The sequence below is a fragment of the Urocitellus parryii genome, chromosome 4, assembly GCF_045843805.1.
Source record: "Urocitellus parryii isolate mUroPar1 chromosome 4, mUroPar1.hap1, whole genome shotgun sequence".
NCBI lineage: Eukaryota > Metazoa > Chordata > Mammalia > Rodentia > Sciuridae > Urocitellus > Urocitellus parryii.
The window spans coordinates 75,849,838-75,876,241 of NC_135534.1; positions in this window are offsets into that span (position 1 = coordinate 75,849,838).

Below are 26,404 nucleotides of genomic sequence, written 5' to 3' on the forward strand. Positions count from 1 at the left end.
GCACCACATAAAAAAAATAAAATAGAGGTATTGTGTCCATCTACAACTTACAAAAAGAAAAGAAACCTGGCAGAGGCATTTACTCTCACTAATGATGTAGAACAGATTGCATAATTATGTCCACTTGTGTCCACTTGCCCAAGACTGTCATGTAGTGGAACTACAAACAAGTGCCCCCTGAAGTCCTGAGGTTTTCCTGCAAGAGGCATTACATCAGAGTTGGTTGAAATATTCCCAAAATCTTTGTTCCAGCTGTTCATTTCCTTTAGGACCTTCTTTACAAAAATTATTTCACAAAGCACAGTGGACATCAGTCTGTTTTACAGAACATTTGGAGACATAAAGACAATATTACCATACATAGACCATTTCAAGCCAGGAAAAAGCCTATCAAACATTTCCTTGGAAATAACACCAAATACTTTTCTTGTATACATATTAACATATCCCTAACTTAGGAGGATACTCAATCTAACCCCTTATCCTTTGCCCCAGAAAAGCTATAGCCAGTTATGCATTATCATTTTCTTTTTTACCTGTATCTGGGAATAGAGGCATCAATAAAGAAGAAGGACAATGGCATTCATTTTGGATTCCTGACATTGTTACAGTATTATTATTTTAGAGAAGAGTAATGCCTATGTATTAAGAGATTCCAAACTTAGAATATGTGGGAAATCATTTGGTATTTAATAGAATTCAAGTCATGCACATAGCCCTAGAAAATGGTAATTAATAAGTCACTAAGCAAGGAAAATGAATAAAAGTAAGCCTTTAAAATGGAAATCCTCAGAATAAAGGAATAGTTACTATTATTTTATTAGTATTACTCGTTATTAAAGATATAAACATACTATCATCATATTTCTTTTCCTTCTACCTAGTTTCTGTACCTCCAAGGAGTCTTCATTACATTTTCTGAAATAGGATGTTAATTCAAAGATTTTAGAAGTAAACTATGAATAAGGACACTAAAGAAGCATTAATTTTTGTAGATTACTATTAAATAATATCTTCACCCCATCCTAATAATTTAACCACAATGTTTGGCAAATATTATAAATATTTATCTATTTTAGAAATAGCATTATCTAGAGCCAAATATTATGATTATTTCAAATGGATTGGAACTTGGATCTGGGGTAAGATAAGATCCCACCTCCCTCCTTCCCTCCTTTTCTTCTGTTTATCCTTCCTCTTTTCATTCTTATGACCATTTGGTACTCGTTATCTATATCTATAGCAACGTATCAATGGAAGGGGTTCAGGAAACAATGAGCTGACATGCCTGTATGGTGGCATTCAAACAGAGAGATATAAATTCCAGGCAAGATGCTATTGTTGCTGCTGCTCCCACACACACCCCTATCTAGATGTTTGTGCCTCAATTATTGATGCAGATGAAATCAAAGATTGTCTCTTTAATCTTTAACATATTCAAAGTTAATATATACCCTTTACTTTTCAACATTGTCAATGTTAGTATAAGTCTTTTAATTTTTAACATTTTAAAGTTAATATAAACCCCATTAATGCTTCTCAGCTGATCAAACACAGGAATGATCACTATGAACTAGCTGTATCAGTGGTTTTTCTAGTCAGTAACCAACACATTTTTAATTTAATTTTATTTTTTGGTATGATATTATCAATAGCCATAGTGACAACTACACTTAGTTAAAACAGTTTTTGGTATACAAAGTGGTATCACCCTCAGACTCTTTAGATCACTACTCAGCATCCTAGACTTCTTCCCCAATTGCTTCTGCTATTTCATGATCTCTGCTCTGTGCTACTATTCCCTCTTCCCTAGGTTTCATTCCCTGGATGCACATTATATCCTTTCTTCATTCTTCCAAGTATGGTCAACATAGGCTATCAGATATAATAAACTTTACTAAGTGTATTAGTTTCCTAGGCCTGTTACAACAAAATACCATTATAAATGACATAAACAACAAAAATATATCATCTCACAGTGCTGGAGGCTATAAGTCCAAAATCAAGGTGTCAGCAGGGTTGTTTTCTTCTGAGGCTGAGAGAAGGATCTGTTCTAGACTGTTCTCTTTAACATATAGATGTCTGTATTCTTCTGTGTCTCTTAATGCCATCTTTCTTCTATTCATGTTTCTGTGTCTAAGTTGTCCGTTTCATAAGAATAGAGACTATCCTAATGACCTCATTTTAACTTAATTTTGTGAAGACCCTATCTCTAAATAAGGTCACATTCTGAAGGATTAGTTTAAGAATCTTAACATGTATTTTTTTAGGAAGATACAGTCTAACTCATAACACTAAGGTTTAAAGATAACAGATGGGAAACACAATATAGAAAAGAACTTAATGAAATTTTAAGTGTCATTATCATGTAATCCAGTGGCCATGCCTAGTATAGGGCCTGACCCTCCTCTTCCTTATATCCAACCTGTTACCATGTTTTTGGGGCCAGTTCATTTCTCTGGATAGAAATCTAGTAGTTCACATCACTTTCTATCCGTGATGGTTAATTTTGTGTCAACTTGATTGGGTCATGGGGTGCCCAGATATTTGGTCAAACATTATTATGGGTATGTCTATGAAGGTGTTTTTGATGAGATTAACATTTAAATCAATAGAGTACAGCAAATAATCTTCTATTATATGGTTAAGCTTTATCCAATCAACTACAGGCCTGAATGAAACAAAGGCTGACTGTCCCAGAATTATTGTGCCTGACAATTTTCAAATTGAAACATCAGTTCTTTCTGGCTTTATAGCTGCTTCCAGCTTCAGGACTCAAACTGGTATATCAGCTCTTCAGATTTTGGACTTGCCAGTCTTAATAATCACATGAGCCAGTTCTTTAAAATCTCTCACTATCTCTCACCTTCCCTACCCCTCTCTCACTCTGGAGAACCCTAACTCTCTAAGACCAGGTTTCCCACCTAATGAAGAACAACCACAAATGTCTTAACAATCTTTCAGGATTAGAAGCTAGCAGCCTCAGAGCCAGCCCTTTACCAAACACTGTGTTCCACCCCCCTAATCTGAAGCCCCTATATCTGGGCTATGCAATCTGAGTTTCAGTTAACTTTATGACTAAAATACCCTCCCCAAGAATCTCTCTGAGAATAAGACAAGAAACTCGGCCAAAGGTCAATAGCAGATGCCAAACTTAGTGCAATTATGAATTGAGAAACACTAAGATTCAAACTCAGAGCATATTGCACATGCATAAAACTTCTCATACATTTCAGATCATTGAGGACTTTCTCAAATTCTCTTTATCTAATTTCATTTAGGGCTTTTCATGCAACTAGACAATTTCTTTACCAACTTGTTTTTTATAGCTTAATAATGTGTATGTGTGTCTTTATAAAGAATTAGCTTTGACTAATTAAGACTCAATGTGAAATCCTCCCAAATTTTAACAGATCAGAGCTGAACTAAATCAGTCTTGAGTGTCTCCAGGTTAGAAGAGGCACCCCATTCCCTCTGACTCTGACTTGTCTTTCATTTCTATCTTGGGCACTTTCCCAGATTCTCTATATCACTATATCACTAGTTACCTCTCCTCCAAGGCTGTGTTGTTCTCCTTTAAAATTTTTAGTGACAAAAATGTTTTCTGTTGGCAAACTTGGCATGACTGAGACAGGCTGGCATTTTCAAGAACAGCTTTACCAAATATGAGGGAAAATAGAATAGTTATGGAAAACACACGTAGTATAAAAATAGCCAACTTTCCAACTGCAGGTTTCTGTTTCTAAAAATTCCATTTGAAGAAGGAAAGCTTTACTGGGCACTAAGCTCATTTACCCTTAGTCAACCACATCCCCTAATTTTGTTATATCCTGTCTGGACTCCTCCTTCTCTCCCACCAACACTTCATGTATCAACACTCAGAGAGCCCTATGATTTTGAGTGACTATCTCAATTTTTGAACCCAGACTTTAAAGGAGAAAACATAGAAGAACTTACTTTTGAAATGAACACTCTTCCTAATAAAATATTGTGGACTTAAAAAGAACAGTCCAAATGTTGGCTTACAAGAGATTTTCAAGTTTTGATGTTTAAAAACACTGGATTTCAAACATCAGCCCTTTAAAATACTAATGTTGGGTTGTGCATGTGACTTAGTGGTAGAGTGCTTGCCTGGCATGCTCATGACCCTGAGTTTGATCCTCAGCATCACACACACACACACACACACACACACACACACACACCACACACAAAACAAAACAAACAAACAACAACAACAACAATAACAAAAAAACTAATGTTAATTCAGCATGAATCACAGTGTATACTGGGAAATGATTCCCAGGATAACAAAGATTGTTTACAATGGCATGTAGGAGTCTGTGATCAAATAAATTTGAGGAATGTTGAGTTAAACTAAATTTTATAGTTTTCTACACTGCATAATTTCTAGAGGCTTTTCATGAATTCAACAAATGTTTATTGGGCACCTATTATGTGTCAGGCACTACTCTAGGAACTAAGAAAATCACTGCAAAGAGTGAACAGAATAGATAAGATCCTTTTCCTGACCTCAGTAAATTCCTTTTCTAAGTGAGATTCACAAACAAACAAACAAACAAAAACAAAACCCTGAGCAAACAAGCAAGATCATTTCAAATAGTGAGTATGGACTGTGAATACCTTTATAAGTGATAAAAGGAGTAACTGGAAGTGGGAAATTCAGCAAACAGAAGGAATAATAAAAGACCTAGCAGGAAACAGCATGGCATTTTGGAGACAGAAAGGAACCTCAGTGACTAAAGCTGAGTAACTGAGGGGAAATATCCATGAAGAGGTTTGATCTTAGAGACTACAGTGAAGAATAAGATGTTATCATGGCATATTTGGGGGTGAAGGAAAGACAGAGAAAATCTGGAGCTTAGGAGAAAGGTTGAGATATAAGGTGGGAAAGGCATTAACATACAGATGGCATTTCAAGTCATGGAAGTGGAGATCACCTTGGGAGAGAGGAGAAAGGAGCTAAGGCCCAAAGTCAAGCACTGAGGCACTTCAAATTTTGAAATCTGGTGCAGATGAGGAGCCAGCAAAGGAGACTTTTAGCATGCTTGTGTGCATTAGAACTCTGAGAAGCAGATACAGAAGGCAACAACTCCCAAACATATTTGATCTTGGAACCTTCTGTCACATAGCATCTCTCAGACTGTGGTTTCAAGGAAAGAATTTTTGGAAATACTTCTCATACCCTTTTAGCTATACTTCATTGTGGCAAAATATGTTAACTTCTAAGATGACATAGACAAGTCTTTTCTTCTCTAGATAGGGATTTTTCCAGAAGCCCATCTGTGGCTAACCAAAATGCTGCCCTGATGATTCAGGCCAAGAAATATACCTACAGGAAGCATAATAAACGCCAAATGCAGTGAAAGGGAAAGGAGGGCTGCCCCACCATGGCCTCACTGAGCACAACCTCAAATCTTGGCAGGATTTTGCCTTTTTCACATTCATAATAGTTATTTTGGTGGAAGAGTAAAATTGAAGTCTGGAGAGAGCCCTAGGGAGTAAATGTTCTTTTGTGTGTGGGTGTGGTGGTGCTCGGGGGTGGGGAGGGGGTGGGGTGGGGGGGTGGCAGGGGATAAATATGTAACTTTTTTCAGGATACTAGTGTATGTGTGTTTCTATTATATACTATGACAGAACTTCATTTTTCTACTTTAGAAAGTTAATGTAGACAAAAATATTTTCATCATTTTTCTACTTATTTTGTTTATTGGCTTTTGTTTTGGTTATAAGGAACAAAAACTCAGAGGCCCACAAGTAAAATATATATATGAAGGAATTATTGACAGGGAGATAATCTGGTGTTAGGAAGTTATTGGGATCTGAGGCAGCCCTAGGGATACGTTTCTCTATAGAATCCTCCCACCCCCATCCCTACACACACACACACACACACACACACACACACACACTCTTAGAGGCTGTGTGGTCTTTCTCTCAAAGTATCCCTGAGACCTTTCATAGTTTATAGTTATGCACTAAGAAATAATAAATTCTCTATATTTTCATACCACAGTCTAAATGAATAACAATTGTCTTATAGATCTGCTTTATAAATGAGGAGGCCGAGGCCCAGGAAAGAGAGAAGCCCTAGATGGGTTTGTTAAACCTGAATTCTGCTCCTATGTGACTATAGGCAGGTAGCTTCATTTGGGTCCCAAATTCTTCTGTGAGGGAAAGAGATTGAGTAGGGATAGGTGATCTTTAAGAAGCATCTTATTTGTGTGATTCAGCTGTGGTCATATAACTAGGCATATCATGGCAGAGTAGGAACCTCATCTTGTATCACCTGGCTCTATGTTTTATTTCATTACACCACACTGCATGTGCATTTAAAAATTTTTTTTTAATCCCAGCCAGACTTTCTCAACTATTTGGATTGCTATGAAAACACCAAGAAGCAGCATGGCACACTGAAAAATGTATAAGCTTTGAAACCAAAAAGTACTGGGTTTGGATCTAGGTCTACTTTCAATTCTATGATCTTGAAGCAGTTAATGAACTCTTGGCCTCAGTTTTATCATCTGTAAGACAGGTGAATATAATACATAATAGGATTCTGTTCAGATCAAATGAGATTGCATTTATAAAGCATCATGGACATAAGTAGATAAAAACCTTCCATTTCCCCCCTTTTAATTATTTTGGAAGATAAAAAAATTACAGAAAAGGATTCATGAACCAGGATGTAGTGAGGTGTGTGGTGCCTTTATTTTCTATACTGGTACTCTTTATTCAGGAAAACATCTTAGTTCACTCCTTCTAGTTGAAAACCTTTCCAAGTTCCCCTTTGGAAAGCATGCACTCTGAATATAATTGAATCTTTCTTGATGATTGAAGACCTTGCTGTACCTCAGGCTTATTATTCTAAACTTAAATTCAAATTATTCATCTGCTTGGAAAAACATGCAGGAGGTGCAAAATTTAGTTAGAATGTGTAACACTCAGAAAATCTAGAAGTTTATTGTTGGTTTTGAATTAAAATCCTTGTTAACAATTTCTTTGTGGTTCAGACTTCTAAACTGTATGTGTCAGGTCGGTGGTGGCGACTTAGAACAAAGCAGCCCACGCAGAAAAGAAACATCAATCAGGCTCCAACAGAAACGCCTGTCAATCAATGGGATTTCCTGACTAACACCTGTCAATCAGCAGGACACCCTGGCCAATCCTGGAGTTCAGCCAACTCCCCTGACCAACTCCAACTGGACAAGGGACTCTAAAAACACCTTTTCCTGTCCCAAGCCCTTCCCTTCCTGCTGTAAACCCCATAAAAGTCCAGTCCAGTCAAGCTTCCACGGGGTTTCTCCTCAGACTCTTCTCCTGTCCACTCTGTTGTTCTGATGGAGTTCCGCCCTGGAGTGATCTCAGTAAAGCCTTGTTGGGCGGCCTTTTTAAATCTGCCTCCTTTGGTTGCTACCTGCCTTGCCTGATCTTACAGTATGAACATTCTGTTTATAGTGGAATTATTGAAAGGGAACTCATCTGGTGCTAAGAAATTTGAGTTAAACAAATTGTGAACAGACTTTTCTTTTTTTCTTGAATGCCTATTTTGTGGAAGGACTTGAACCAGGCAGGCACAACTTTGGACATTAGTAATTCTAAAGATTAGTTTGCATCATTAAAAAAATTGTATACTATCTTTGATGAGTCAAAACATAAACTTGTAAAAGAGTAATTACAAGAGGCAGACAAATGAGAAAAGTCTTTATAAAGAAGCTACTACTTGAAATGGGCTTGAATGATGGATTTGGACCAGCAGTGCTTGAGAGCAGGAAGAATGTTTGGTGGGGAGAGGTCTTTGAAGCAGAGGGAACAATTGGAATAAATGCCTGGGGATGGGAAAGCTTGGAGTATATCAAATGGACTGTAAGTTGGTTGTTTCAGAGATAAGTAAGCATAACACAAGATATTTACTTGGTACAGTCCTAGTTTTGGGTAATATGTACTGAATATCCAGCTATCTCAAAAAGTATTTCTTAGACCCCTGTAATTATGAGAATCTGTGATCCATTGTGCTTTCTTTTATAAATTGGTTTATGTCCATAGGCTTATAATATTTAGGTTACAAGAAAAACCACAGGACTTCCAATTTGCCTACTGTTAGAAGCTTAAACCCATCTCCTGGACATCAGAAATGTGGGGTACACCAGACAGTCCTACCAAGATCCAATCTCCTTAGAGCCATGGATAGGTCCTGGCTTTGAACAGCCATTGGTCCTCCTTAAATCTCTTGATCCAGAAGTATGGAGGAGGGAGAGAAACAATCTCCTCTCCACTTGTCTTACCTGCCCCTGTTTGTCAGCAGATCCTTATTCCCATTCCCATCCCACACGAGCTTCTTAAAAAAGCAAAGATCACTTTCCTCAGAAGGGAGGACAGCATTTTGCCTAATGGCCAACAATTATTCCCTCCTTTTGATAGCGGAAAATGAAAGGGGGACATCTACATAGGACCCTGGTGTTATGGGACATGCTCAGCCTGTTCTTCTGTGGCCAACACTCTCAGCAGAGGTAAAAAGGCACCACATAGCAATGTGTGTTCCACATTGAAACATCTGAGCACTGGGATCCTTGTTAAAAATTGCTAGTAGATACTGGCCCAAACATTTTTAAGCATTGATTGATTCTGATAAAAATAGAAAGTTGATGAGATTCTCAAACTTGGCTTTCTAACAAATAAAGCAAATGTGGGCTGTGCCAAGGAATACAGCCTTCTTGGTTCTTAAAGAAGCAGACATTTCATCCAAGATGCCTAATGAGGAAGGCATTTGGTATTTCTCCCTGTCCAGAGCCTAAGTTCCCTTCCCCCCCACCTCTCTCTCTCTCTCTCTCTCTCTCTCTCTCTCTCTCTCTCTCTCTCTCTCTCTCTCTCTCATTGCTGTACCACTCCTGACATCTTTATTCCTGCCCTTCACTTTCAACCATAATACAAAACTGCTCCCCATTTAGTGAAAAATCCCTTTCCTAACATGGCTCATGATCAGAGTGCTAGAACCAGAAGGGAACTTAGAGGTCATTAAATTCACCTACTGGCCTTTGAGGTAAGAAAAATGAATGTCAGAGAGATAAAATGGTCTTGCTTCTTGTGGGATGATAGAGATAGAAGTGAGCAATGGAAGTTATAGGATCATTTCTGTATGTATTGTGGCTTACAGAGTGCTAGTCCATATGTAATCTTACTTAAGCCCATGACGTAGGTGATATGTCCCTTTACAAGTGAGGAGACTGAGGCCCAGAGAATTCTGCTATAAGGGGAAAGCATATATACTTTTCTTCCCATGGCAAAGCCTTATAACTGAAATGCCAAACGCAATTTTGAAGAACAAGGCAAACAAAGAGTAATGAGATGCTGCCTAGGCACTCACATCTATTAGGAGAAGGTTGTCAGTCCCTCCCAAGATCACACACAAGGCACCCTAATGTTGTCATAAAACCACCTGAACCCTAGAGGGACTGAGTCCCATACAGCCATTGACTCCCTCTAAGCATGGGTATGTGGAAACTCAGGAAAGAACCAGCTATTCTACAGAGAAACCTATGTTTTAAATTTCACAAAATTGAGAGTGTCTAAATAGGAAAAGTGAATAAATTAAAGTTGGCTTAAAATTACAAAAGCATTTGGGGTTTGACTGAAAATGGAGGCAAAGTGGGGATGACCTTTCTTCAGACCTTTTCTTTTTCTTTTTTATTCTTTGTGAACAGTACTGTCCTCTGTGGTCCTACTTTTTCAAAGTGACACCGGAAAGCATGTACTCTTTTTCTTTTATTCTTTTATTTACCCTTTTTATTCTTGGCAAGAGAATCTGATCAATAAATAGATCATGCCTTCATGGATGGCAAAAAAATTATCTGGAACTTTTGTTTATCCTTAGACCAGGGTCAGCAAATCACTGCCTATGGGCCAAATCTGACCTACTACCTGTTTTTTTTGGTGTATGAGAGTTAAAATTAGTTTTTATATTTTTAAATGGTTGAAAAGAATAAAAAGAGGAATAAGAAAAAAAGAGGAATAATATTTCGGAGTGGGAATGATATTAAGTTAAAATTTCCAAAGCAATAAATAAAGTTGTATTGAATGCAGTTATGTGCACCATTTACATCTTATTTATACTTTCACACAAAAACAATGGAGTTGAGTAGTTGCATCAGACTATATGGCCCTCAGAGCCTAAAAATACTTGCTGTCCAACCCTTTACAGAAAATCTTTGCAAACACCTCTATTGGAGCACTAACCATATTGTGTGAAAATTGGTTTTATTCATAACCGTCTCCCCAGCTAACTCTTTTTAAATTGGAGAATTTGGTAAAATTCCTCAAACGGTTCCTTGTTTCATTCTTTTTATTGCTTCCTTTTTTTTCTTTTTTAGTACTTAAGATCAAACCCAGAACCTCATATATGCTATACAAGCCCTCTACCACTTAACTACATACATCTCAGCCCTTTTTTATTTTACTTTGAGACAAGATTTCAAATATAAGTTGGTTCTCCATGTCTTTCAGTATCATGAAGGGGATGACCTTACTAATTAACCCTACTGGAACATTTGATGTTCATGTGTGTGGTGTGTGTATATCATGTTGTGCATAAATTCATTCTAAATTACAAATTTCCTTACCTTTCTTTCTGTATTCTTTCTTTCTCCCTCCTTCCCTTCCTCCCTCCCTCCCTCCCTCCCTCCCTCCCTCCCTCCCTTCCTTCCTTCCTTCCTTCCTTCCTTCCTTCCTTCCTTCCTTCCTCTCTCCCAGTTTTTGGGGAGCAAGTTATTGCTAAATTGTCCACGCTGGCCTTAAAATTCTGTCCTCTTGCTTCAGCCTCCCAAATAGCTAAGATTACAGGCCTGTGCTGCCGTGTCCGGCTGATAATTTCTTTTCTTCATGTCTGCCTGTCTTGTGTGAATCTAATAACATGATCAGTTTTTTCAGGGCCCTGTCACTATTAAGAATCTGAGCATGTGCAGTCCAGAAATACTCTTTTATCTCTTTGCATCTACATGGTAGCCCCGGAAAACAGTCATCTGTCCTTACTTGAGAAATATTAATACTTAGAAGAACTTACTATTTGGCAAATCATGACATTTTCAAATCAAATGGAAATAAAAGTCCTTGTCTAAGCAAGTTTACAGAGTCATGCTCTTAGATGATATTCTGTGAACAACTTCATGATGCAAGCTCGGGGGCCTAGTGTGATATCAGTATGATTTGCTTTATTATCCTGGGCTGAGGTTTTAGGGTGCTTGTCCAGTGATAGAGTGCTTGCCTAGCATGTGCCAGACTCTGGGTTTGATTTCAGCACTCAAAAGAAAAAAATTTAAACCATTATCCTGCACTGTTTCTTCCCAGAAATATTATTGCTGCTCCCAAATTCCATCATTGTTAAAAAGTAAACAGAATCTTAGAATTGAGACATGTGTGACATAAGGAAATATGCTTCCTGCAACCTTGGCCCTATGTTTTCCTGCTGAAGTTAAGACCAGCCCTCATACAATAAGGTAAAACTTTGTCTTCTGGACTTTCCTGTTCCTTTTAACCCCTATCCCTTGGGTTTCTAACATTGCCCACTGATTGTCCTGAGCCTCTGTTATGATGCACCATGTGTGGGAAACACCAAGCTTTCAGTTCAGTATCTCCTTTCCCTTCCCTTTTTAAATGAAAGGTAGTAAGGTATAGTGGGAAAGGGTAAAGTACTTAGATCCAGCTCCTCCACTCATTGGTGGGGCCGCAGTTTCCATTATCTGCCAAATAGATAATATTTATCACCTACCTCTACTAATCATCCTCAAGTCCCTTACCAGCAAGGAGCATGCACTATTTATTTCTCTTTCATCTTGCACTATTCAATACAGAGCATGCAGCAGACATTTGACACATGACCCCAGAATGAAATTGCACCTACTTTACATATAATCTTTTATGTATTGTGACGTGGAATTTTCAGGCTGAAAGGAACCCAAAGACCTATCTAGTTCAGTGTCAGCAAACGTGAGGCAGATGGACCCACTTCCCACTTCTAGGCTAAGAGGACAGAAATGGCTAAATTGTCACTATATTCTCTCCAGTTGAGTGTCTTCCGTATCCTAAGTTTCCCAATGTTCAATAGAGCTCTCTAGGAAGCCAATACCATTAGACTGAAATGATCACTGAGGAAAACATTTAATGTACCATTCAGAACTGATTATAAGTTGCACTTCATAAATGAATAAAGCCAGACTCATAAAAGTGAGATGATTTGGACAATGTCATACTACCAAGAAGTAAGCACTGGGGGGAAATTCTAGGACAAATGAATTTTATTTATTTATAAGGATAAATGAGTTTTATTTATTTATTTTTGTTGTTGTTTGTTTATTTTGGAGACAGGAGAGCCTTAAGGTGATGTTTCTGTCTCTGTGGCAACTGAGAAGGCAGGTCAGTGACTCAACATACTTTCTGTGACGTTTTCTTCCAGGCAAAGGCATGAGACTCAAGGATATGATGAGGACTCAGCTCTAGATCTTATAGATCTATAAAAAAATGGAAAAATATTAGGATGATAAGTGAGCTAACAGAGATATGCTTAGAGCCTTGCAAGGGCAACAGGACATTGCCCACTCATTGCTCAGAAAAGTTATGGGCAATAACTTAATTAAGAAGGTGATTTCTGAGCTGATTCTTCCAAGAAGAGTCATGGTTATTCTGACATAAAGGGGAAGGGCATCTATCAGAAGAAACTGTGTGCATAAAGGCTCAGAAACTGTGTGTGTAACTGGCCCATAATGAGACTAGCAAAGACTATATATATGAATGAATACTGGTGATTGAACCCAGGGATGCTTACCACTGAGCTACATCCTCAGCCCTTTTTATTTTTTATTTTGAAACAGCTTCATGCTGAGTTGCCCAGACTGGCCTCAAACTTGCAATCCTCCTGCCTCAGCCTTCTGAGTCACTGGGGTAACAGGTTTGGGCCATTGTGCTAAACAAGGCAAGAGTTCTGTATGGAAGGAGTTCCAGGTGTGCGGTGAACTGGGAAGAAAGGAGGAGAATGAGAGCAATGTCAGGAGAGTGCTCTGTAAAGATAAGTAAAATCAGCCTGCTTTGAAGGAATCTACAAAGGCTGATAAAACATGCATAGAAAAATTCTAACACATAACAGAATGATCTAATGCTTTTTAAAGGATCAAAAGAAGTGTAGGGGAGTTCAGAGAAGGGAGAGATGACTTCCCACTGGGAGTTAGGATCACATCACTAATAAGTCAGGCAGGGTTCCAATTGGTTCTTTTTTTATTATTAAAAAGAGAAACAAACAACAAAAACAGAGTTTTCTGAATCCAGACTTCAAGTAGAAGTTAAAGATTTGCAATAAAATTACTTGCCCAATTGGAACTCTGAGTCATCCCTTTAACTTAATGTACCTAATCTAAAATCCTAACACACTACCTAGAGGGGTGTCTATACCCAGTATATAACATGTTGCTTGCTTTCTTCATGGTGCTATTCTACTACCAGTGCCTAGAATAGTGCCTGACATCTAGCAGGTGCTGAATAAATATTTGTGGAACCAGTATTTTTTCCTGTTTTTTCATCCTTATGTGTATTTTTTTATTTGTTCTTTTTAGATATATATGACAGTAAAGTGTATTTTGACATATTATGCATACATGGAGTATAACTTATTCTAATTAGGATCCCATTCTTGTGTTTGTACTTGATGTGGAATTTCACTGGTTGTGTATTCATATGAACATAGGAAAATTATGTCTGATTCATTCTACTATCTTTTCTATTCCCCATCCCCCTTCCCTTTCCTTCATTCCCTTTGTGTAATCCACTGAGCGAATCAGTACTTTTTATTGTTTATCTTTTCTTTTTATTCTAATTTGTTGTATATGACAGCAGAATGAATTACAGTTCATGTTACACATATAGAGCACAATTTTTCATATCTCTGGTTGTATACAAAGTATTGAACCCAGGGCCTTGTGCATGTGAGGCAAGCACTCTACCAACTGAGCTTTATCCCCAACTGGAATCAGTATTTTAAGGGATATATTTTGACCATGACTTATAGTCACTCTTGATAATTTTTTTAAAACTGTCTTTAAGATATCTTGTCCCTTGGTTGCTCTGGGTGTAACTGTATTTATCATGGAATTGGATTTCTGATTTAAAAAATATGGTAACAGAACACACAACCACAATCTAGGAAAGCTTCATTCTAATTTTCAAAAACTCTCCCTGTGCCAGCTTTAGTGTTTGGGAGTGGGGTGGGAAATAAGTGTGGTCTAGTGAGAGCCCAACATTTCTGGGCTCAGCCACTCCCAGTGGCATGGTTGGCTACCCATGTGATCTCAAATCAGGGCAGCTCCTCTGTCTTGTTCTTTGCCCACTGAACACAAAGACTGTGAGAGTCTTGGATAAAAGTGAAAAGCGTGTGGTGGGGGTGCTTTTGGCTTGTTTGGTTCTTTCCAGAGCTCTGCCTCCTATACCAGGAGAGGAAACCTTCTATATATGCAGGGATGAAAGAGTATGCTGCCTTATAAACTCTGCATCTGCTTGACACTTCCTGGAATGTGACTTTTAACATGCTTGATGATCACTGTCAAATGGACCATCAATGAAAATCATTATCAACTCTATGTATTCCATTTAAAAAAAATTACACTTTTGTTTAATTTTAGGTTTATATGCCAAAAGTACTGGGTATACATAGATATTATTTTGTATTGAGGAAGAGACTTGTTTTATATTTTGAGCTTTCACAGACTGTTTCCATTGCTCCTTGAAATTTTTGAATCTCCTCTGGATTTAGAAAACTATAGAAAAAGTTATCTTTTTTGTTTGTTTGTTTGTTTCTCTTTTTTTATTTATATATGACAGCAGAATGCATTACAATTATCGTTACACAGAGCACAATTTTTCATATCTCTGGTTGTGTACACAGTATATTCATACCAATTTGTGTCTTCATACCTGTACTTTGGATAATAATGATCAACACATTCCACCATCATTAATAACCCCATGCCCCCTCCCTTTCTCTCCAACCCCTCTGCCCTATCTAGAGTTCATCTATTTCTCCCATGCTCCAGCTCCCTACTCCACTATAAATCAGCCTCCTTATATCAAAGAAAACATTCAGCATTTGGATTTAGGGTATTGGCTAACTTCACTTAGCATTATCTTCTCTAACTCTATCCATTTACCTGCAAATGCCATGATTTTATTCTTTTTTATTGCTGAGTAATATTCCATTGTGTATAGAGAAAGCTATCTTAATGGTTTTACTGTCTTCTCATCCACCCCAAAAAAGAACCTGTGAGAATTCTCTCCATTTCTCTCACCACTCTTAAGTCCCCTTTGTTCTACCCTTCTTGTCTAGTACTTTTGTTGAGTCTCCCAGTCTACATTATTCCAACAACCTCTAATCCAGTCTCTTAACCTCTAATCCAGTCTCTTAACTCTAAGATCTTAACTCTAAGATCTGCTTATCAGGCCAGCCTTTGCACTGCTCCATATTAAACTTTCCAAAGCACAGATGAGACTATGTGACTCTCCTCCTCTAAAGCTATGGGGCAACTCCTTTCACACAGGAAATTAAATGCAAAATCCTTAGCATACTATTTAAGGTCATAATAATTCATGACAATGCTCTTCATTTCTAACCTTTGGAAATGAAAAACAAGTAGAAGAAAAATAAATATATAAAATTAACTGGACTTATTACATAAAAGATGTCATCCAGAAATCCACTGCAAAAAGCATATGTGGAGCTGGGAGTGTAACTCAATGGTAGAGTGCTTGCCTTGCATTAATGAAAACTCTGGGCTTAATCCCCAGCACTGCAAGAAAAAATAGTTGTGTGTCCACATATAGACACACACACACACACACATATACATAAACATATATGAGTCTATTTATATGTGTGTGTGTGCGTGTGTGTGTGTGTATACACACACACACACGCACACACACACAAAATGTGATAAATGATTATTAGGTATTAGGGTTTCTAGACAAGACCATACAAGTATACTATATAAAATGTATATAGTTTGTAAGCAAACTACTATGCATGTACAATATAAAATTATTGTTTGATGACAACAAATAAAAAAGGAAACCAGTAAGTTTTAAAATAATTTTTAAGAAATCAATCTTGACTCCTGGTCTTTGAAGTGACAGGATAAGTAGACAATTCCATTTGTCTTTGTAGCTAACATTTACTATGTACTTGCAGTAAGCCGGGTCACATTCTAAGATCTTTCTAAGTATTAGTTTTACAAGTATTTAATCTCATAACAACCTCATAAAATAGATATTTCCACATTTTGTAAAGAAGGAAGTTTAGCCCAAAATCACACAAGGAGTGGTAAAGGGAGAATTTGATTGAGGCAGCTTGGTTCCAAAGTTTCAGTCCCAGTGACAACACTGTATTAAGAGCCACTAGAGAGTTATCAGGAAGACTAAGATTGAGTTAATAGTGGAGGAAGTATCTTAAAGCTATCAGCAGAAGATTAGCTGGAGAGCAAAACTGGGTAGTCAGGACTGGTTATTGGGTATGTGATATTTTATTGAGGTGGTTTTAGTGCTAGTAATATAATTCAACATTCATAGTTTATTTGTTACTATAAACCAATAGGGCTGGAGTTGTGGCTCAGGGGTAGAGCGCCTGCCTAGCATGTATGAGGCATTGGGTATGATCCTCAGTACCACATTAAAAAATAAATAAAATTATTATGTCCATCTACAACAAAAATATTTTTAAAATAAACCATTAAATGTTAGCTTTAAAAAATCACCAAGTAATCTGCGCAGAAGAAACTCTAATGAATATCAGGATGAAGTGAGGGTCAAATGGGGAATTCAAGAATGGTACTAGAATTCAAGAATGGTGCAGAGATTTGGTGAGAGAGAGTAAAATTTAGAAATGGACTAAGATTGTAACATTAAAAGTGGTAGTTTATTAATGTGATTTTTAGGGTCATAGTGTGTCCATGGTGTCAAAATGAAAGCATTTTACTTCAAAAAGGGACATGCTGGAGGAAGAAGCTAAGGGGTAAGTGCTAACCACAGTCTGCCTTGGGCAGTAGCAGAAAGAAGCCTCAGGCCAAGTGATAGAAGGAAGTCCCTTTCTGTTCTGGTTATCACAAAGGACAAAGAAATCAAAACACCATTTTTGCAATGGATGAGTTTACAAAACTGCAGGAAGTTTGAGAAGACTCCAAAGATAGGGCACATTTTTGAAACATCTTCATGTAATATCTTCTTGCTTTGAAGTAGTTTCAATCTGAAAATTGGAATTATTTGATGAAGTGGCATTATCTTTTTTTAAAGAGAGAGAGAGAATTTTTTAATATTTATTTTTCAGTTTTCGGTGGACACAACATCTTTATTTTATTTTATGTGGTGCTCAGGATTGAACCCAGTTCCCCTTGCATGCCAGGCGAGCGCGTTACCGCTTGAGCCACATCCCCAGCCTGGCATTATCTTTTGTATCAAGATAAATATCAAGACAAATCTTGGTAAATTAAGACAAGTCATACCATGTTAGTAAGCTTTGCATTGTTGTGATCAAAATATCTGTGGCAAGAACAACTTAAAGCTAGGTGCAGTGGTGCACACCTGTAGTCTCAGCTGCTCAGGAGGTCCAGGCAGGAGGATTGTAAGTTTGAGGCTATCCTCAGCAGTTTAGGTCCTAAGCAACTTAGTGAGGCCCTGTCTCAAAATAAAATATAAAAAGGGATGGGGATGTGGCTCAGTGGTTAAGTGCCCCTAGGTTCAATATCTGGTACAAAACAAACGAACAAACAAAAAGCCCACCTTAGAGGAGGAAAAGTTTATTTTGGGCTCATGGTTTCAGAGGTTCAGTTCATGGCCAGCCAACCCCATTGCTCTGGGCCAGACATAAGGCAGAACATCATGGCAGAAGGGCACATGAGGAAAGCTGCTCAGCCCACAGCAGCCAGAAAATAGAGCAAGAGAGGGGACAGGGACAAGATATAGTCCAAGGTTATGCCTCCAGTGATCTACTTACTCCAGGGATGCCCCACCTGTCTACAGTGATAACTGTCCATTCAAATTATTAATTCATCAAATGTCCATTCAAATTATTAATTCATCAAATGAATTAATCCACTTTTGAAGTTATAGCCCTCATGATCTAATCATTGTTTTAACACCCCACCTCTCAACCTTGTTGTCCTGGGGACCATGCTTTCAAAACATGAGCTTTCCAGTGACATCAAAGATCCAAGTCATGCTGGGCACAGTAGTGCATGCCTATAATCCCAGTGGCTTGGGAGGCTGAGGCAAGAGGATCTTGAGGTCAAAGCTAGCCTCAGCAACTTGGCAAGGTCCTGAGCAACTAAGAAAGATCCTGTCTCTAAATAAAAATATAAAAAATCCTGGGGATGTGGCTCAGTGGTTATAAGGCCCTCTGGAATCAATACCCAGTACCTCCCCCCAAAAAATCCAAATCATAATACTTACTGATCTAGATTGAATATTGTAAGGAATTGGGATACAGAATCAAGTTCAAACCTGGGCTCTTTCACTTGCTAGCTATGTACAGTCAAGCAAATCTCAACTTCTCTGAACCTCAGTTCCATCATTGATTAAAGTGGAATAGTACAACTATGTAATTCTTAGGATTATTATGAACCTTAAATTGTGCCTCAGCTGGTCAGCATTCAGTAAATATTTGTCAAAGAGCCAGAGTGTTTAATAGGATTACAACTGATTCTTGTTTGAATTCTCTATAATTCTTAAATTTTCTACCATGAATGTATATTGCTTTTGTATTAGAAACAAAACAATAAAACTTACTCTTTTTAAAAATGAAGGTATAACTTCTCATATTCTCATATTTACTCTCTCCACCTTTGTCTCTTTTGTGTCATTTTCTGCTATATTATAAAGCATGGATCATCTCTATGCAGCAATATTCAGAAGATACCATGACAGTTATTCTCTATTCTCCAGTAGGCTGTTACTAGGGTCAGCTCACTATACCCAGGCCTGAGGCACTTAAATGAGGCTGAAAACAGAGTAGTAGCTCAGTGCCCATGGGGAGCTTTGTTCTCTCTATTATATATTGATTCCTGTCCTGCTGTTCCCTCAGTCTGCTACTCATCTGGATGTGACCATCCACCCCCAGTCCTCAGGGAACTCTGTATTTTCCTCTTCTAGCTTCATTTATTCAACAACAAGAAGTAGAAGCACTGATATAGGTTTCAGGAGTTGAACCTGCAGTTGATCTTTGGAAACCAGGCAGAGTGTGGGTAAATGCATTAAATGAAGCAAAGATTTGGCAGGAAACAAGCTTCTAATCTTGAGGTGTCCCGTGGTTCTCTTTTTTTTCTTTACAATTTTACGCTTGTGGGTTCCAGATCTCCATATTTACTTTCTGGAGCTGCTTTAGTAGAAATGAAAAATAGATGTAGGGATTTAGGACTGAGTTACTACAGTACCAGGAAGTATAACCTGGGGCTCTGACACATTTGAAGCTACCTAGACTGCCCATTCCTCTTGATTAATGGACCTCTGCTCAGGCTCAGGGAGGTAAGATAAGAACCAAAAGGCAAGGATATTCCTGAGTATGGAGGCTTTGGGAGCATGAGGTAAATTTCATCAGCTTTTTCTCAATTCCACTCCTACTTGCTTGTTCCCAACTTACCAAACATTGCTGCCATGTACCCAGCTACCTAAGTCATCCCTTATCACTTTCCTTCCTTCAAATCCCACGTCCAATTAAATATGCAATCCTACTTAATCTACACCATTAAGATGTGCCTGGGGCTGAGACTGTGGCTCAGTGGTAGCACACTAGCCTTGCATGTGTGAGGCACTGGGTTCGATTCTCAACACCACATACAAATAAATAAAATAAAGATCTATCAACAAGTAAGGGAAAAATATTTTTTAAAAAAGAAAAAAGATGTGCCTGAAGCCATCCACTTTTATTTCCACTGCCACCAACTGACTGGTTGAGACTGGTTGAGATACCAAAGAGGTATCTCCCAAATAGAATGGTTTGAATGTCAGATAGCCCCAAATGACAGAGAGGATAAGAAATATTGAAAGGTCACATAGACAGTCAGTGGCAGATCCAGAGGGGAATCCAGCTTCCTGACTCCAAGACCAACACTCATATTGAATAACACCATATTCCAGTTGTTCATTATTCAGTACACTGTATTGAGCCCTAATAGGTACCAGACACAGTACTAGACACAGTCATTTCTCTCTTTGGGTTTCTCTAGTGTCACCAATGGGGGTGGCTTTCCATGTTGAATTATGTGTTTTTCTTTTTGCCTAAGTTATGGTCTTCACTACTGTGTATTCTCAACCACAAATAGAACAGGCCATTCCTACTGGTTCTCTCATTCCAGCATTATGCAAGTTGGATTCTGTAGTTAATGGACAAACAGCTTTTGAGCTAGTGAGGCCAAGAGCAGAGACACACTGAATCACTTATCCAGAGGAAAAGCCTAACAAGTCTAACATTTAAACCACAAATAAATGGAAATATTCTCTCTGGACCAAACTTCTCTATATAGGAAATGAGAACAGGAAGATTGATCTTGTTACAGCTTTTATTTCCGCTGCCCTCTTTGACTTGGCAAGGAGTGCGCAGAGCAGAAGTTCTCAACATATCTCAGATTTTATGGATTCATTTAACAAATGTTAATAAAGATGTGCTATATGCCAGGCCAGGCCAATGTTTAAATCCCTTTTACAAAATCCTTGTCAGGTTATCATGTGGTTCTTCTTAGAACACTCCCCAAAACAGTGTTTACTACCTCTGAAGTGATTTATTCTATTTCTGAACAATAGCAGGGATTAGAATGATCTTTTCTGTGTCTAACCCCAATAGTTTCCCTAAAATTCACACTATGTTTTGCCTCTTGTATGTTTTCTATTTGCTTTGTTTTGTTTTGTTTGGTACCAGAGATTGAACCCTGTGAGCTACGCTCTCAGACCTTTTAATTTTTTATTTTGAAACAGGGTCTCACTAAATTGCTTAGGGCCTCACCAAATTGCTAAGCCTGGTGTTGAACTTACAATTTCCTCCTTCCTTAGCCCCTGGAGTCTCTGGGATTACGGGGATATGCCACCATGCCAGGCTATGTTCTGCCTTTTGGACCTACACAGCATAAAACAGTCTCTTTTACTTTGGGTGAGGCCTAGGCTATGTGGGGATAGCTATTATGTTCCTTAAACATTCTCCAAACATCTCCACTTGGTTCTTCCACCCCTTGTAAACATGTTTTGGAGTTCCTCCTTTAGTCACATGGCCAACAAAGCTACTACCTCCCACACTGTGGAAGCAAAAAAGAATCTTCACATAAACAATAACACTTTGCTTGATTCTCTCATGTTAAGTTTGGTGATCATGTGACTATACAGCAACATTTCCCCATACTGCATTTCATACTTTGTAAATAATGTATTAAGTTGTATGTAGCTTTGAAACAATCATACCAACCTTATTATTCACAACCAGAGCTAATAATATTGGGCTTTCAGGGCAGCTGTATTTAAAAGAGTTAATGAATGTTTAACTAAATACTTTACAAGTGTTGATAAACACCTACTATTACTGGACACTGAGCTGGTTCTAGGTAGAATACAACCTGAATAAGTTAGAAAACTTAAAACCAATGGCAATTATAGCCTAAGGCCTAAATATGAGCAGCTTTCTAAGGGGCCTATAGTTTGAAGCCAGAGTGTTTCTTTAAGGACAGAATACCATAGCCTAAGCTAGAAGCTTAAAAATGGTACCCACTATTATGATTACCATCATGACAAACAGATATACCACTGGATCAATGCCAATATAGTCTTTAGGTATTATAATTTCCTTATGAGAATAATATTTTTAGAAACAGAGGAAAGACCATAGTGGTATTTCTCATGAAAAACCACTATTATGTCATCTATTGTTTCATTTTCTCTTATAGAAACACCATATTTCTCATAAATAAAGGAGTTTTATAAATGAATTGGGTTAGCTTCCATACAATGATTACTTATTCATATCTGGATCACTTTTCTACTTTGGTCAAACTGAATGTGTGATTCTAGTACAGAGCAGCAGCTTCATTGCAGAAATTGCAATAGCATTTATAGTGAGGTGCTAGGTTCCCTTCCTCTTTTTGGCTGCCTGCTAGAGAGATTATGCTGTCCATAAATTGTCTTCAGCCACCATCTTATTCAGCATGCTGTGGACCACAGGATTTGCTCCTAACTTCAAGGTGCTTTCAGCTTTTCCAAAAGCTATGTCTTGGCTTCCCTATGATTTCATATCAAGGCATTTTCATTGTTTCATCAAGGAACTGATAGAATTAGAAGAGCAGAGTTATTTACTGTAAAATACGTCATTTCTTCTCTCAGTTGAAACCACTGATCTTCCTGTTTCTTTGTTACTGTCAGATAATCCACCATCTTGGGTGGGAAGTGCATGAAACCACGACCTAATGTTTGACTAGGAGAAGGAAGTGACCACAGAATGTCACCATCTGTGTCAGAAGAGTGCACATATTTAACAGGAAGGACTTCACATTTACTGGTAATTCAGGGTTGCTTATCTGGGAAGGTGTTCCACATCCCCCACACTACTGCAATGAGAATTGAGATGTCTTTAATTAAGCCTCCTCCACTTACCCTATGCCCTATAGACTGATGAATATTTTTTTCAGTGCTGGGGATTGAACCCAGTGGTACTGTACTACTGAGCTACATTTCCAGCCCCATTTATTTTTTATTTTGAGACAGGGTCTTGCTAAATTGTCCAGGATGACCTCCAACTTACAATTCTCCTGCCTCAGTCTCTTGAGTACTTGGGATTACAGGTTTGATCCATTGCTCTTGACGGTGATGAGATATTTTAGTAATGTCTACATTTTGGGATATTAGTGGCATTTATAGTGGCTAATAGTGTCTACAATTAGCCTGGCATTATACTTTGCACATATGTATTTTGTCTTGGTTAATTCTCATAATAATTTTCTAAGTAAGCTTATTACTCTGTTTTTCACATGAGAAAACTAGTACAGAGAGGGAAAGTAGCTTGCTCAAAGTAACTTAACAAGATTCAGGCCCAGCCTAGTGATGCACAAAAACTATGATTCTTTTACTCTCTTTCCCTACTACCTCAAACATGTGAATGCCAATCCAGAAAAGGGAGCCATTCTCATACTGTCCTCCTTCCCCTACTCATCCACCCTCTCCCCTTATTTGTGTCCTGGTTGGTCTCCAACATAGGTTCCCAGATTATATGAGTGGAAGATGATTTATTCATCTTTGTTTTCCTACCCAGGGAATAAAATACCACAGACCAATAAAATGCTTTTTAGGTAAGCGCGCGCGCGCGCGTGCACACACACACACACACAAACACACACACTGTTCAATCCCCAGCATCATAACAACAAACAAAACAAAACTTACACACAAACTAGAATGTACTTCTATAGCTGAAATTTTGGGCTCTTCATTTAAAATTATAGAAAGGTCCTCTTTTTTTAAAAAAAAAAAAAGATAAATAATGAGCTAAATCATTTTATCTATGACAGTAGCCTTGCCATGGCTACTGTGGCTCCAGATTATGTTTCCTCTTGTTGTCCAAAGCTGGAGAGAATAGAATCTCCCATCTCAGATGTTCAAATTAAAGATCTTGACACCTTAAAGTTATCATTCCAATTGGAATGGAACAAATTGATGTATAAGGATCAGCAAGTCAAAAATCAAGCAGACTGGGATGGAAATAATGCTCTCTATTTACAGAAGGTTTCCTATGCAGCAGGCACTTACATTCTTTGCTTTAATCCTTATAACAGCCTAAAGGTATGTATAGGTATATTTTAGGTGTAAAAATGAACTTTAGAGAAGAGAAGAAACTTGCCCAAGTTTTCCTTGTTGGTAAATGTAAAGCTGAGAGAATTTAACCTAAATCTCTCTGACTCCAAAGCCTAAGTTCCAAACCATTAATGCTAATCATTAACTACACTTACCTAACCATTTCATCCATTCTTTGGTGGGTGAGCAAGGGCTAGAGGTAATCACTAGAGTGCCATTGAATATTATTTATTGTCCTTATTCACAATTGCAAAAAACCCTACACATCCTCATTCTGTAAGATGAGTGCTATCATTCTAAATTAATCTTTTTGTTGTCAACTTAAGTCCTGGGCTAACCTCTTCTATAAGTTATACAGAGACATCTGGACTTACTGTCTGTAACTGACAATTTTTTTCAAGAAACAGATGCCAGAGTGGGCAGACCAGATAAGCAGCAGCTGTTACAGACAAGCCTGATGAAAAACACCAGTAATTTCACTTATACTTGTAGTACAGATTATGATGTACAAGGCATTTCACACTTATTATTTCATTAAATTCTCTCAGGAATTAAATGAAAGGTAGGCAAGACAAGTAATATTATCTTTTATACATATGAAGTAATTTTGTCTAGAAGTATAAAATCAGTAAGTGATCGAACTATGAATTCAGTTAGGTCCTAAGAATCCTAAAGCCAGGGGCTGGGGATGTGGCTCAGTGGTAGAGCGCTTGCCTAGCATGTGTGAGGCACTGGGTTTGATCCTCAGCACCACATAAAAATAAATAAATAAATAAGGTCTATCAACAACTAAAAAAAAAAAAAAAAAGAATCCTAAAGCCAGATAAATAAACTCTAGCTCTTTAAAAATTCAGATGGAAGTGTGCTCAATTTTAACTCTATTAGCTATTTCTTTGAACTACAGTTTTCTCATATGTCACCCAATAAGGATGAGGATGTATACCTCACAGGATTGTGAAACTAAATAAAGTAACATAGGGTAAATCTCCTTCAGTAAAGTAGTAGCAAAACAGACATGTGTCCTATCCTTCTGGAGGTTATACTCTAGAGTTAGGAGGTAGGCAGTGAGAAGCAAGCAAAAAGTACTTACACTCTTAACTATCACATAATAATTAGGGCTGGGGATGTAGCTAGTGGTAGAGCACTTCCTTCCCTAGCTTGCACCAAAGCCCTTAGCCCACAAGCAAAACAAAACATTACAATAATTTGTAAAGGGAAAATACAGAGCGCCGTGCAATATGCAGTGGGGTGGCCTAATCTAGCATGAGACTTAGGAAGAGCCAACGACAGCTAAGCTGGAACCTAAGAATGTATGACAATTAGCCAGGTAACGTGGGGTGAGGACATAGGTGTGGGTTACAGCAGAGAAAGTTCTAGGTATTCTGCTGTCTAACTGATTAGAACAACTGATTAGATGTATAACTGATTAGAACAACAATCAAAAAGCTGTCTCTGTTCTTGCCACCTAATGCAGTTGCTTTTCTCTCTAAGGGAGAATTAGCCTCCAAATCCTAAAAGTATATTCAGACCAGTATAACATTTCTGGGAAACTCATTCATCCATTCTTTTTATTGAACAAATGAACAAACATTTATTAAGCATTAACTATGTGTCTAGCAAGTACCATTTTAGCTACTGGGAATGAAAAAGTAGATAAGATAAAGTCCCTGTACTTTAAGAACTCACAGTTTGGGATAGAGTAGGCCATGAAAATGAACAGGCCATCACAACAAAGTAGGATGTATTTTAAGAGAAGAAGTAAAACGGGGTCACAGAACTAAGAGGAAGTTTTTAGAAGAGGTGGTTAGCACATAATATGTGCTCAGTAGGTACATGTTGAGGAGATAAAAGTTTGAACCAATTTTCAGGGGAAGTTTAGAAAGCAGGATAAGAGGTGTAGGAAATGAACAAGATTACAAATACCTTTAAAGTGATTTTTGAGATTATTTCATCAGTTGTAAACCAGATGGGTTGAAAGGGAGAAATCATAAGCAAGGAAACCAAGTAAAAACTTGAGGCAGTAATCCCAGTGAAAGATGAAGAGATTTGATGTTCACTCAGCAGGAATTTCAACTTTACTCAGTTTTCTTAACATTAAGTTGCACCCAGTTGTACAGTGTATGGCTTGTGTTATTTGCATCTTGCAATGAATGGATGCCTGTTCTCTCTCACTAGGGTGGTGATTGTCATCTGCTAAAATCCTTAAAGCATCTAATTCTGAACTTTGCACTCCATGCACACCCATCAGAAATTAATTTGCTGAGCTAGGTAAGAGTGGGAGAGCTAGAACGAGGGAGAAGGAAGAGAAAGGGAGCCAGGGCTGGCCATGATGATCAGAAAGGATGTGGTGTTATCTTAATTTTTTTCACAAGTGTTATAATGCATTTGTGTGTTCATGATTTAATTAAATAATTTTTAAGATAAAAAATCATTAAAGATATGCAATATTGTTTTAATAGAGAAAGGTTTTAATTACCTAAATATTCAGCAATAGAAATATTACTAAATCAGTCGTGGTACAATCCCAGTGGCAGGATTTAAT